Source organism: Gambusia affinis, linkage group LG04, assembly GCF_019740435.1.
Source record: "Gambusia affinis linkage group LG04, SWU_Gaff_1.0, whole genome shotgun sequence".
In the NCBI taxonomy this organism is placed as follows: Eukaryota; Metazoa; Chordata; class Actinopteri; order Cyprinodontiformes; family Poeciliidae; genus Gambusia; species Gambusia affinis.
The window spans coordinates 5,529,777-5,544,281 of NC_057871.1; the positions used below are offsets into that span (position 1 = coordinate 5,529,777).

General features: G+C 37.8%; 1 protein-coding gene across 11 annotated transcripts in view; it reads left to right on the plus strand.

Annotated features, from left to right (window-relative positions):
• Nucleotides 1-14,505, plus strand: part of LOC122829151 (teneurin-3-like) — a 314,256-nt gene that overhangs the window by 117,776 nt on the left and 181,975 nt on the right. The gene's annotated exons all lie outside the window — the stretch shown is intronic.

A 14,505-nucleotide genomic window follows, 5' to 3' on the forward strand; every position in this document is an offset into this window, starting at 1 on the left:
AATCTGTGTTTTTTAAATTCTTTCTCTGATTTCTGTTTTTACCAGGTTTTCCTCCGCGGTCTTAAAGACTGTAAGATGCTGGGATGTTTTTCAGTGCTGGTTATTTTTCCCTCGTTGTATTTTCCTGCCAATACAAACTGAAAGTTAATCCTCCACAACGGCCCGTTTTTCAATCCAGGTTTCAACATGTTGTTGACAGCATAGTTTCCAGGTTTCCTTCGAGCACCTCGAGATCAGGGCTGACAGGGGATTGTCCTGGTAAAATAACTGGCCACTGTGGATTGCAGAAGGCCTGATGAATTACACTAGTGTGACGCTCTTTGCTGAAGATAGGCAGCTGCACTGAATTCACACCAACAGAGACTTTCACGTCAGCCTTTAAAGGTCAGATCTGTCCTGAGGACAGGGTTGCCTCTAGATGATAACACTGAACGAGAAGCAGACACTTTTAATTCAATTATACCTTCAAAAGAACACTTGGTCTCATTTCACGTCGCCTTCGCTTTGACTTTGAATTCTCCACATGACTGTGTCCACTTTTTCTTTTCTTTTTTTTTAGCCGAGAAGACATTTCTTCGAAAAGGACTTCTTTTTTTTTCATCCTCCTGAAATGGAAACCTACTTTTTTGAGGTTGCAATCTTCAGCATTGCTTTTCTGCCACACACACCTCAGCCTTTGCGTGGGCATTAGAGTAGAAGGCAGGAAAGCCAGTTGGAGTTTCCATAATGTTAGTAAATCAATGCTTTTTGTTTCATCTTCGACGGGAGGCATCCCAACATGCTGACCGCAGGCGTTACTCGTCAAATAACCGAAGTAGTCTAAAGTATAAAGTTAAAACTGTATGATCCAGAAAACATGAGTGCAGAGAAAAACTATTTTAGTTGAAAAGTCTTATAATGAGCAACTTGCCATAAAACACAAGATTTCCTTCAGAAGTTCTAATGTCTCTAATCTTTGGGTTTCTGCGAATATTATCTGGATTAAAAATGAACAAGGAAGACATACCTAAATCTAATAGAGCACATTAAGATTAAAGTTAAATTGTGTTTCCGTGATGTAATTTATGGAAGTATTTTTGGCTTCTGTATGTCAGAAATGAAAAGAGTGAAAAGTTTTGATCTGTCCCCCAGTGAGTGCCAGAGTAATAGTAAAAGGTGCTTTAAGCCGACCTGATTTGCCATCAGAACAATTTAACGCTTCGGCTTTTAGTCCTTGTATTTTCTGAAAGGCTTGATGATGATGATGTGTGTGTGCATGTGTGTTTAGGAGGGGTGAGGTGACGGTTAGGTTGGCGGGACTCTGTGCCACTGCTCACACACAGAAAGAGAAGATGGGCTTTTGCTTTTTGCCTAATCACTTCCAGACAGAGATTTGCATTCCACCGCCACTCTCTCTAGTTTGGTGGAAGTGTGTGTGTGTGCGTGGCTGCGTGTGTGTGTGTGTGTGTTGAGGACATCACTTTCTTTCTTTTCTCCTTCTTCTTCTCATGTATAACACACACATTACATTTTTGTACAACAAATTAAAAGAATTATAAGCTTCATTGAGACAGGAGGGTGTGAGTGTGTTTGGTGTGTGTGTGTGTGACATAGCAAAGGAGGAAGTGGGTGATGGATTAAAGGAATTAAACTGTCACTGTGAGAGGAAACATGCTGAAAAACTGTGGACGGACAGACCGTAAAGAACGGAGGGCACAGACAACGGTGGACGCAGGAACATGTGCGACTGATTAAGATTCCTGCAGGGTTTTTAGGGATGATAAGACGAAAGGGAGCAGTAACATTTTATATCCTTTACATAAAAATGTATATATATAAAAATATGTATAATAGTTCAAGTAAAGTATTTGCTTTCTGTTCCTTTAAATATGTTCTGTGTCAATGTATTTTCTGTTTTGCAATAATTTTACGTCTCCAGCTTTTATGACTTTGAGGCTTTGTGAGGCACTGCTCACTAAAACATCTGAATATTACTGCGCAGAGTTATAACTGCTTTCTGCTGACAATTCATTACGACTAAAATTTATCGCCTTGTTACTGTGTTATTTCTGCACGTTCCTGGTTCACAATAGCAACAAATAATCCAAGTAAAATGTTTTTTGGTTTTTGTTTTTCCATTCAGTTGTATTATCACAAAATATTGCAACAGTCGTTAGCTGGAGACACACCTGACTCCTCTAAGGGACAAGAGTGTACAGAAAATGGATGGATGGATATTACAACAGTTTTGTTTTTCTATGTTTCAAATGTAATTCTTTGAAAACATTTTGAACACTTTTTTTTTTTTTTTTTTTTAGCTTTTCTGGAATGTTTTAGTGGATTAGGAGTTGTGTGAGTTTCAGACCAACCCCTGTGCAGCACAATGCAGTCAGTCAGGCAGCACAGACAGCTGCTACATTCCACTAGTGGTAAAACTAATGAGAAAAAGAACACTTTGAAATGGCACCACTAATGTTCAGCAGCACACTTTTACCTGGTTTATGTTGGAGCTTCTTTTTTCCAGGGGTTTTGGTGCAACAATCAGTTTGTTTATACTAAACAAGAGTCCACAAGTGAGCTCCTAATTGTTATCTACATACATTTACCCATAAATCTAAAAATGTTATAATATGTAGTTATTAAGGGAGTTAAATATCTGTGTGACATAAAATTGCTTTAACAAAGAAATACAACCATAACAATATTTTATTTAATTGAGGGAAATCTTAGAAAGAGTTAAGATAGTTTTTAGGTACTTTATTTTGAAGGTTGCTGTAGAAATGCTAGAAAATATTATGTGCAACATGCTCAGTTCAGTGTGTTTACTTTCATCTTTTACATTTTTGCAAACCTGGCAATATTTCAACCTACAACTCTGAGACTGAAAGATTGATTTCCAAGGCAACCACTTTGATATGAAGATGAGAAGTTAGGTGAAAGCTAATATTTCCATGTTTTGTAGAATACATTATTTATGTATTTATTTTTGAACATTTCAGTGTTGTTTTACAGTTTTTTTATTACACCATTTTATTCCCTGTTCAGATTAGAATTAATTTTAGGTGTTGTACATAAAAGACTGACCTCTATACTTCAGGTCCAATTTTATTTATCACACAAGTTGCATTTAAAGTCTTTCTAACATCAATTTAACGAAAAGCATTAAATTGATTAAATGTAAAAATAGTGGAATGCCTCCTAAATTAATTTAATTCAATGCAGCAGAGTTTCACTTCATTTTAAAATCTGTCAGCCTAAATAATTGTGATTTACTCGGATGCAGCAGCTCAATAAAATGCAGTCCCGTAATAATCCTGTCCTTTCTAATTGAAATAAATGAAACCTAATTGTTAATTACTCTGATTTTCTTTTTTCCAAATGCTTTTTTATAGTGCTTTCTCAGACTAAATTGTTATAGTCCAAACACAGTTTTCTCAAAATGCTATATTGGTTAATATATTGTCATTTTTATTTAATTTCCATTTAGTAAATTCTTTTTTAAACACTTGTTTTGACATTTTAGCTATAGCATGCTGAAAGACCAAAATTACATTTTGGATGAATGTTTTTCAGTTCTGTGTGTATTCATGGAGAGATAAAGGTTTGAAACACACTGTGTGTGTGTGGGCGTGTGTGTGTTTCAGATTATTCTTTTTTTTTCTTCCATCCTGAGGCTTTATCAGATTATTATAGATGTATTTGCAGATTAAAGGGACAGTGTGTGTGTGAAAAACTGACCACTGAGGCAGACAATGTGACTAGCCAACCATTATATGACCTGCTGGATCCCAGCACCGCTACACACACACACACACACACACACACACACACACGGATATATGCACATGTTCACATGAGCAGCCATGCATGCGCAGGGGAACACACACATTGTGGTGAACAGCTTTGTGTTTCTGGTCAAGGCCGGAGAAACAGGCTACCTGTCTTATATCCTGACTGATTGTATATACATGTGTGTGTGTGTGTGTGTGTGTGTGTGTGTGTGTCCAGGAGTGTGAAGGTACTTTACATCATGAGAGTCAGTCTGCTTTTAAGGAACTTGACTCTTCTCGATTTCTCATTCCTGCACTTTTCCTGCACTCTTTCATTCTGACACACACACACACACACGCGCGCGTGCACAGACAATGCTTAACCATGCATGCACCCCACCACCTCCCCCAAACACACACAACTAATTCTATGTCTCTCTGTAGCTCTCTCTCCACAAATAGAGCATGATCTCCTAGCAACGAGGCCTTTGAGAGGGATGTGTGAGATAGATTGAGTGTCTGCAATATAGGAGTCTGTAAGTGTGGGTGGGTGTGTGTGTGTGTGCGTGTGTTTGGGTTTCAAAGCCAGAACGATGATGAAAGTCATCAGAGCAAGGACACCGCTTTGAAGCGGAAGTTAAGGAATGAATGCAAGACGGCGGCTCGTCCTTGGAAGGAAAACTTTGTGGGTTTCCTTTCTGTCGGATTGCGTTACCGTTGGTGGGACAGAAACTTTTTGAATAGTTGTATTTATTTGCGGACGAACATCGACCTACTGTGTAACATTATTGTTCAGCAGCACAGACGCCCTGTAACAGGCCTGAGCGGTGGAAGAGCATGAGATCTGAACAAAATCCCAGGAGAGCGATGCCGGGCCGAGCTGGAGAAACCTTGATGCGGGTTCTGCTGGCTGTTGTATAATCTTGTTTACTAAAGCTGAGCTGGACCACGAATCAAACGGTTCTGGTGCACTGCTGGCAGCGTTCTGGGTTTTAATCTCACAACAACAGAAATGTTTTCTAACAATTGCTGCATCTTAATCATGTTTTGTAATCACACTGAGCCAAGGTTTTATTTTTTTAGACCAACTCTCATGTACTGTTTAAACAAGTTTTTGACCATATTGGCTGCCATATAGACATGTCAGTTTTCCACAAAAGTATTGTTTCTATTTTTTTATTAAAATCAAATTGACTTTATTTTTTTATTATCTTTGAAGCCATACAAGTAATCTAGGAATCACTCAGTTTATGACAGTTTAATACTTAATTTCTGCCTGTTTTGTTAGTAACTAATTACTAATACCAATAATAAAAACAAAACCGTAGCATCAGAAGAACTATTGTGCAAGTCCTAAAGGACTCACATACGTCTTTGTCGCAGCCAGACAAAGACAAAGTTATTGTGGTTTACTGGAAGAATAAAGGAACTGAAATAAATATGTTAAAAAAGAAACAATAAGAAAAAAATAGGCATAACATAAAATATAGATTTCAAAAGTTAATTTAAAACAAACAGACAGCTAAGTCCTGATAGAAATGTACAAGCAAAGTAACATTTTCTTTTTTGGTAATTTTGGGTCTTCAGGGAGTTTACTTCAGAACATATAAACCAAATTCTGCTTCTATTCTGGAGAACACTGACCTGTGATGACCTGGGAGTCTGTATGCTCCCATCCCTCACCAGCAACCCTGAAATATTTTTATAAACATTTCATAAAAGATTTATTGTAATCTTACTTCAGAAATTTGTGAAGGAAGCGCAAATGTTTTCAATAAACTAGGGCCGGATTAGGAAAGAGAACAATCTTTAAAGAAAAGGGAAAAAAATAATACACCTGATTAACAGAAAAACAGACCATAAACATCATGGTTCCCATAAATAAGGCAACAGTGGGTTTTTTATGCAAACGTCTTTATATAATTAACCATCTCAGATTTGGTTTTGATGCTTGAAATCAATTTTGTAGATTGGAGACGTAGGATTCATTTATTGGTTAAAATTCAAGAAACATTAAACATTCCCATCAAGTTTGAACTAAGCATTTCCCTACAGGTGACATGTTGAAAAAGTTTAAACAAGTCCAAAAGATTCTCTTCTTTCCAAAGATATCTCAAAATAAACATATTGTTTTAGCTTCTGCAAAAGGCCATCAAGTTAGAACTTGATAACTTGCAAACTAAATCATTTATCATTCAGAACTTTCATGACCGTTCAAACACTAGATCACGGTTGCTCTAAGTCGGCCCTGGAGTGTCGGCATCCTGCACATTTTAGTTCTCTCCCTGGTGGTAGAAACAACCTTTTCAGCAAATCAGTATTTTTCTTAGGCCTTGTAATGAGCCATCACTGGATCCAGGTGCGTTAAACCAGGGAGAGAACTAAAGCATACAGGATGCCGGCCCTCCAGGACTGACTTTGGGCACCCCTGCCTGCACTAGGTGGTACTTGAGTAGAACCTGTTCACATTTGACTTTTCTTAGCTCCATCGCTCACTCACCGCTGCTGATGTCTTTCAACGGAAACCCAAAACCCTTTCAGTCCTGCTGATTTAAAAGAGGAATGCAGGCCTTCAAGCTCCTACATATCAACATTACCAGGCATTCTTGTATTGCTTCAGTGTGGAAAACCTGTAGGTGACGGATACATCTGCTCACTTCTGCTGTGGCCCTTTGCAACAAGAAACACTTGTAGTTGGATACAGTGAGTAATAATACAGCAAATAATTGCACTTGTACATTCTTAATAAGTATGTATTAAAAACAAATGCTCCAATTTTAAGGGATTTTGCTTCATGCTCAGTAAAAGTTTGTAGATTATGTAGCAGTAAACATTTGCTTTGAAGAACTTTGTATTGAGTTGACAGACGGGCAGTGAAGAAAGCAAACGTTTCCTTTGCTTTCCATGTTCAGAACACCCCCGGAAGTGCTTCTTCCCCTGTCTGTTCTTTGTAGAGTAAATTAGAAAAATGTACTTTGAGGTTTGTTTGCCCCTGTTTATTCCACCGTAAAGTTGCAACACTGTTTCCCTCCACTTTCGGACCACACGACATGAGAGCAGGGAGGTTTCCAAACAAATTCAGAGGAGTTTACGCTAAGCTAAGAGAGGGAGAAAAGAGGATGCTCGTGAGTGATGAGGTGCTTGCTGACAAAGTGTTTCTTATCAGAGACTGAGTCCAGATGGTTTGCAAACACACCTCCTCTTCTCGCTCTCTGCTGCTCCTCCTGTCTCTCTCATCCTCCTTATTTCACTTCTCTCCTTATTTCCGCCGTTTCTTCAGCTGCTTAATCCCCTCTTTCTTTTAACCGGACCCAGTGCTATCTTGCATGGCGCATACCGCAATGAATCGGGCTCTTTAATAAAATGTCCAACCTTAGATAAAAGCTGAGTGTCTGTGTGATGGCAAAGTCCTTATCTAGAGAGCTGCACTCACTGGATTATGGTGGTCTGCAACTGCATTATGTCAGACATCACTCCTGCAGATGTCACAAGGTATCACAAGACAAAGTGCAGTTGAAGGGGCACAAGACTAGCAGGAAACTGTCACAATCAGCCTTCTCTATAAAATTGCATATGATAAAACTCTTTCCGAAAACAGGAAGTGACTAGAAGCAAGGCAGAATGATGATCATTGCATATATAAGTGCAGAGTAAATTGAAAAACTTAAATGTTTCATATCGACAAATGTATTTAAATATCATACCAAGAGTAAATATAGTAAAAACAGTCAGTCTTTAATTATTTAATTTATTCAAGGAAAAACACCATCCAAACCAAACTTTTTCTACATCAAAAGATAATCGTTAAATCATAAATCAACTCGGATTAACCACATTTTATAACAACTACACCCAGGCCAGATCACTGCCAGTTCTATACAATCAAAATGTCACTTTCATGTAACCTAAAGTAGTCTAATTAATCTTAAAAATCAAGACATCAGTTACAGATTTAAAGTAATAGTCACAAGCAGATCTAAGTTTTGAAAATGCTAAATTCAATTCAGAAATACTTCCCCAAAAAGAATTTAAATGTTTTAACTTATATTATCCAAGCTTCTAAGAAATGTCTCCTGTAGCTGTCTGAGTAAGCGTCTGACTGAAGACACTGTGTTGCATGTAGCATCCTCATAAAGAGGATGCTACATGTCATCCTTAATGTAAAAAGGTAATTCTGAGGTCTGGGATGCTTTTGAACCACAGTGAAAACCAGCACAGATGACTAAAATTTGAAATACTGGCTGTACTTACTCCTGGATCGCATCAAGACGTCATTGAATATTTGCCTCAGTTTTATTTGATTCACCAATATAAAAAAAAAAGACACTGTAATCAAAAAGGTATTTATGTGGAGAGATCCAAGGCCAAAACCTGTGCCGACTAAAAACAACACAGAGTCCCGTTTCACATCTGGCAAAAATCATTAATTCTGCTTCCTCCAAAAAGAGAAACGCTGAATGAATTTTGTGCCTTAAAGTTAAGCTCCCTTTATACATCAGGACAGTGATACACAATAGCAACTCCACCTCTGAATGGCTAAAAAAAAAAGACATAAATGGTCGTAATCCAGAAGTAAATCCAGTCAGATGCTGTGATGTCATCTTAAACAGGCCCAAAAGCCTCGCCAGTTTTCAGTCGCTTGATGGTAGCTGTTGCTACCAAATGTGGCATAACCAGCTATTAGATTTAAGGAGCAATTATTTTTTTCAGTTTGAGTAAGGTTAGTTTTGAAAGCTGTTTTTCCTTAATAAATGATGTATAAATTCAATAACTGGGTTCTACATGTACTCAAATTATCTCATTAATAGATTTGTTTGGTCAGAGAGATTGAAGTGTAACAAAAAGTCAAAAACAAAAGAAAAGGATCAAATACTTTTTATGACACTGTTTGTGTGTGTGTATCGTTACACACTGCCAGAGGACATGTGCAGTACAGCCTGGCTCCTTTGTGGTTTTATCTGGCTTCTCTGGGAAATAAAGACTGACGTAATGGGAAAAGGAACCATGAGCACCAGGTCTTGATGGGTGTGTGTGTGTGTGTGTCTGCACCTCTACTTGATAGTGTGTGTGATAGTGTCGGCTCATATCGGTACTTTTTTTAAAACATGAGTGTTTACATTGTTGGCAAATAGTTTCCACTATTTTCACTTCAGCAAATCTATTTGATCTATATTCACATTTATGAAAGGGTTCAAAAAATACTAGTTCTTTATTACACTATAGGTAGTGGCCATAATGCATGTTGTTTAATATTCACTAGCCAATTTCTTTAAGTCATTTGAATCATTTCCAGTTTTTGTAGTCCACATTTCATATTGTCCATAGACCCATATTTCCTTACATTTCATATTCTCCAGATTATTGTCACATTTAATTTGACTTTCTTGTCTTAAATTAGGCATTTTTCAACAGAGTGGTGCTCAGAAAACATTTTTTAGGTTTGCGTATGTCTTTAGTGTTTCTGTTGTTTGTTGTTTTTTGCAATTACAATGCATTCATTTCTTTGTTTTCCTGTCAGCAATGTTTGCTATATAGCCCAGGACAGAAAATCAAAACTATTCGGTTTTGCTACCGAATAGTTTTTTCTGTTTTGCTTAAGACGATGGAGCTATAAACTAAATCCATGTTTCTATGTGTTGCTTATTCAAACTGTTACACAGAAAATCAAACACTTCATTTTTGCAACTAAACAGAATCTTCTTTTTCTTTTTTTATGGTTTTGTAGATGTTAATGATTTAAAGTAAACCAAAGCTAGAGTAACTACAGAAGACAAAATTAAGAGAATATGTTTTAAAAAATTATCTTTACGAAAAGAAATTTTGTTTTAGTCTAAAAATAATGAATTATGTAAAGTCAGTTTTTTATGAGTTTGTCATTAAATAATGAGACATAAACAGACATAAATATTCAGTTGATTCAGTCATTCACTCGGATCAAGTTACTCTCAACTACAAAATGAAGTTTATTTTTTAATGAACAGTGATATTTTTTTTTAATATATAAAATACTTTTTATCTATCTTCCTGCTTTCTTGCTGCAAACTTTACAAGCATGCCTGGAGGAAAGAGTATATTCACGGGAGAGAGAGTAAAGTGAGACGAGGCGAGTTTTGCCCAAGGAGCTGTGAGCGACTGGATGCACAGGTGAATCCTCTGACTGAGATCATAACAGCCAGCGTTTTCACAGCCGCAGTGCATGTGTGAAAGCAGCCCGAGTGGAGAGGGATCAGACAGAATGATAACCCCGGACATTAATCTGCTGAGGAAAATCATAGACATTCAGCTGTGTTGGAAAAGCTCAGAGAACAAACAGTGATGCCCTCTATACGCTGAGGAGACCCCCCTCCTTCTGCTCCACCATCCCTGCTCCCTCCACTCAGCTCTTTTGTGAGGTTGTGTCGGGTAAGCGAAGGTTACAACCCCCAACAGGCTGTGGGGTCATCTTACAGGAAGGGTGTGTGTGACCTGCCTGTGTGTGTCAGAGACAGACCTGCCCAGACATGTATGCTTTTTTTTTTTTTAATGCACTGCTATGCGTCTTTGGTCAGATAACGGATTTGCTGTGATTCTTGTTGGACACACAAACACGTTTTCGCATGTCAAACACACACTTGGTCACAGATTGAAACACATGTGGTAGCTTCTGCTTAATGCTTTCAGTTTAAACAGTTTTTCCATTTTCCGGCTGTGTTAGTCTCTGTCTTTGTCGCTGAATCAGCACTCTCTCCTCCATATGATGGAGAATACATGTATACTTTTTCTTATGTTTGAATAGTTATGAATCTTTTGATGTTCTCTCTCTCTGAGCTTTTTATATTTGCATTTTCAGGGTTTTTTTCATCTCACCTGTTTTGGTTTTATGATTTGTTGCTGGTTTAGGAGGAGCTGTGGGAGCTTCAGACCAGTCTCGGAAGATATTGTTCCTCAGTTTGTTTATTTAATTGATGTTACATAGCAGCAGCCACTCGAGACCTTTAATACAAGTGAATGCATCCTTATATTCTACTTTTCTGTCTCTGAAGTAGTGACACACATGTTTCCCATTCTCGATGTTCCCCTGCAGTCAGTAAAATTTATGACTGTGGCGCTGTCGGACGAAATCACCAAAAGGGAAAACAGTCTTCTTTTCATCTTGTCTCCGTTTCCATGTAACCTAATCACACAGAATAAAAGTTAGGTCAGGGCACACTTCACCCTTATCTTCTATTACACATATGTTTTATGCGTTCATGTGTGAGGGTGGGGGGTTTCCCAGTGTTCCTTGGGAGCATTTTTGCTACCAAGGAAGGTTGTCAGGGATACACATAAAGTAGAGTCCACAAATCCACTTTTGAATGTCTGCATTCTCAATATTTTCTCTGTCCAGAAGATTTTGGCTGTCACAAAAAATATTATGGTTTGATTGTAATTGTGGGTTATAGTTATTGAATATCTACATGCATCAGTTTTGGACTCACGAGTTAAACTGAGTTTGAACTCAGGAAGAGAGTGTGGACACCGAATGCGCCATTCACCGAATGCATATCAACGCAACTGTAAAAGCTGCGTTGATATGCTTTATGAACTAATTATAGTGTGTGACATTATCTTATCCCTAGTGGGGATGCTGGTGCCTATCTTCAGCGGTCAACAGACGAAAGGCGGGCTGGACAGCTCACCAGTCCATCACAGGGCAACACAGAGACAGACAAGATAAACAATCATGCAGACACACCCATTAATTAACCAAACAGACTGTGGGAGGAAGACGGAGTACTAGCAGAGATCCCATGCATGCACAGGGAAAACATGTTAACATCATGCGGGTTTGGGGAAGGTCTGGAATTCAAACCCAGGACCTTCTTGCTGCAAGGCAGTAGTACTACCAACTACACCACTGTGCAGCACCTTGACATCTCACATTCACTCAATACATGCTTTGTGTTTGAGGTGCAACTTGACAAAAGTCTATGCCCTTAGAGAGGTCACTGACAGGAACAAAACTAATCAGACTTTAGATTGATGAGTTGATAACATTTTAAGTATTTTTTATTTTACAAATTGCAACTCAGAAAATATGGACTAATAAAAAAATAATAATTCCGGTACATGCTTTGAAAATGTAATTAATTCAGATATTATTGCAATTAACAATTTATCAAAAACTCTAACAATGTATTTGCATTAAATGAATTTTTTTCACAGTAATCACAAATAATTGTGTAAACATTTTTTATTGTAGGATGATGTCACCTTTAGTTCAGCAGCAGTCATATTCTGTGTATTTTGTGAGCTCCCTGACACTTTGCATGCAGATTGTTTAGATGAAAATGTACTTCCTTGTTTATTAATACCTTCCCGTGTAACATATGAGGCTGCTGCGCCCACTCTTTGCATTTAATGCCAGCGGTGAGGCGAAAGTCAACCAATTAAGCTGGCTTCCATATGTAGCATAACACTCACTGCCCACTCAGCTTCGTGAGTGCAAACACACACATGCTGGCACATTTGGGCAGCCACTTTTCTCAGCTAGTTTTTCACTCTTTTTAATTATTCCCTCAGACAAGTTGATTTCATTTATGCATGTCATTTGAATAAGCAGCATGCGGATGTGACTGTAGTCTCAGATGATAATTACATTTTCTCTGCCGGACTGAAGCAGAAGGACTTTACTATAACAGGTGCCTTTTGAAAAATTGTTCGACACACACCTACATACCTGGGCATGGCACATATCAGCCTGTAATGTTCACCTTCTGAATTTGATCAGTCTTTCTTCTTTATTTGCATGCATGCATGTAAATATAAACTAATCCCAGGTTTTCTTGTAAGATAAATTCAGAGTTCATTAAGTTAAATGGCTTTCTTTCTAACAGTATTGTTTCATGTTTTTTAAAGCTGGGCTGTCAGTGCTTCAGTGTAGGGCTTTGATCAAAATGTTTGTGTATTATTAGGTATTGGATGTGTCTAAAGAATAGTCTTTGATTTACAGGATTATTATTTATATTCCAAACATTTTCGATTACTCCTTCTTTGGTTTAGTCCTGATTCTCAGTCTTCTTGTTGCTACTAAGTGAATCAACTTCTGGTTGTTGCAATCAGTTGCTTGCTTTGATATAATCTGCGTGCTTGTAAGGCTGGTGATGCACAGATTTCTCAGCTGGTGCGTAGGTTCATGTAGAACTGACTGACTTGGTGGCTGAGTGATTCAGCATTCAAAAAATCTGATTTGTTGATTTCTTTTCTGGTTCATCATAGTCTACATGGACCAGGAGAGTAATCTGACAATAGTGGTAAAAACCTTTTAATAAATACTAACTATAAACTTTATCTGCGTTTTGTTCAAAAATAATCTCAGCAACACAATGACTTGTCTAAGAGATCCTTAAAAGTAAATTTTATTGCTGCTGCTGCATATTATATGTAGAAAATAGTCTTGTTTTAGAGTACCACTTACTATTTAAATTACAAATATGTATCTTATCGCTTACTTGTAAGACCTATTGTAAATTGCAAACAAAATGAATATGAAATAAATGTTGTCCAGCTGGTATTTTAGCATTGAACCATCTAACTAACATACAGTATCTAATAGTAAGTTGTTTTCTTCCTAAATATTTCTTTCTTTAGACTTTTTAAGCTTCTTTAAAAATGAGGGTTTTTTTAACTAAAACCTCTATTCATAACATTTCATCATTTAGGTAGAACCACGTTGTTTAGAGCAGTGGTCCCCAACCACCGGGCCGAACCGATTTGTACCGGGCCGCGCAAGAAATAATTAAATATGTCCGTTCTATGTACTGTGTCTGGGGGAGCTTTTATTTTGAAAAAATAACCGGAAGCTGCCGGTTACGTCTTGCTCGCCAACATGCAGCAGAATGAGTAATAAACAACGGCCCCCCCACACCCAGCCACACCCTCCGCCCCCGGTCCACAGAAAATTTACGAAGGGTTGACCGGTCCGCTCTGCTAAAAAGGTTGGGGACCACTGGTTTAGAGTAATGGAGCCAAATCAATCTGTACAGATTAAAGCAGGTCTTACTGTAAATTACAGTATATAAGGAGAAGACCTGCTATGGTTTTTGCTGTGCAGTTATCAAATTTATCATTGTAGCAGTAAGAAAGCATACACTGGGCTTATCAAGAATACCTGCTCGAACTGCAATGAATGTTAGCAAATTATTTAAGTAGAATGCATTATGGCTAACTGTGCCTATAATTTATTTGTTGACCTTTGCTTTTTAATGCGGCATAAAATGTCTTAGAAGGTAAAGAGGTGATAAGGAGGTCAAGTCATTAAGAAACTACAACTAAGTTTTCTCATTGCCAAAACAGCAAATGTATGCCAGAAGTTACTTTTGTTTTTATCTTGCTGTTCAGATGGAAATAATAAATTTGATTAAATTCTTTCCAGCAGCTGGAACTCATTACTTTGACTCTATGTTTGCTATGAACCCAAAGGAGAAAGATATTTACTGTAGTTTATTTATCAAAACTTGTATCATTAGTGCAACATACACCACACCATTTTCCTGATATCATGCTGCCTTTACAGATACAACCACAAATAGTGCAAGCAGTATGGGAGCTTCCCAGGGCCATGTGTGTGATTATCAAGATGGACAAAAAAAAAAAAAGAAAAAAAAGACGGACCTCAGCTAAACCGTACACCAGTTAGTGCAAAATACAGCCACTACCATGTAATTAGCTGCCAAAACAAACCTTCTTACTGGAACGTCTGCTATGTTTCTGGAGTCAACCTTACACCTCCACCTCT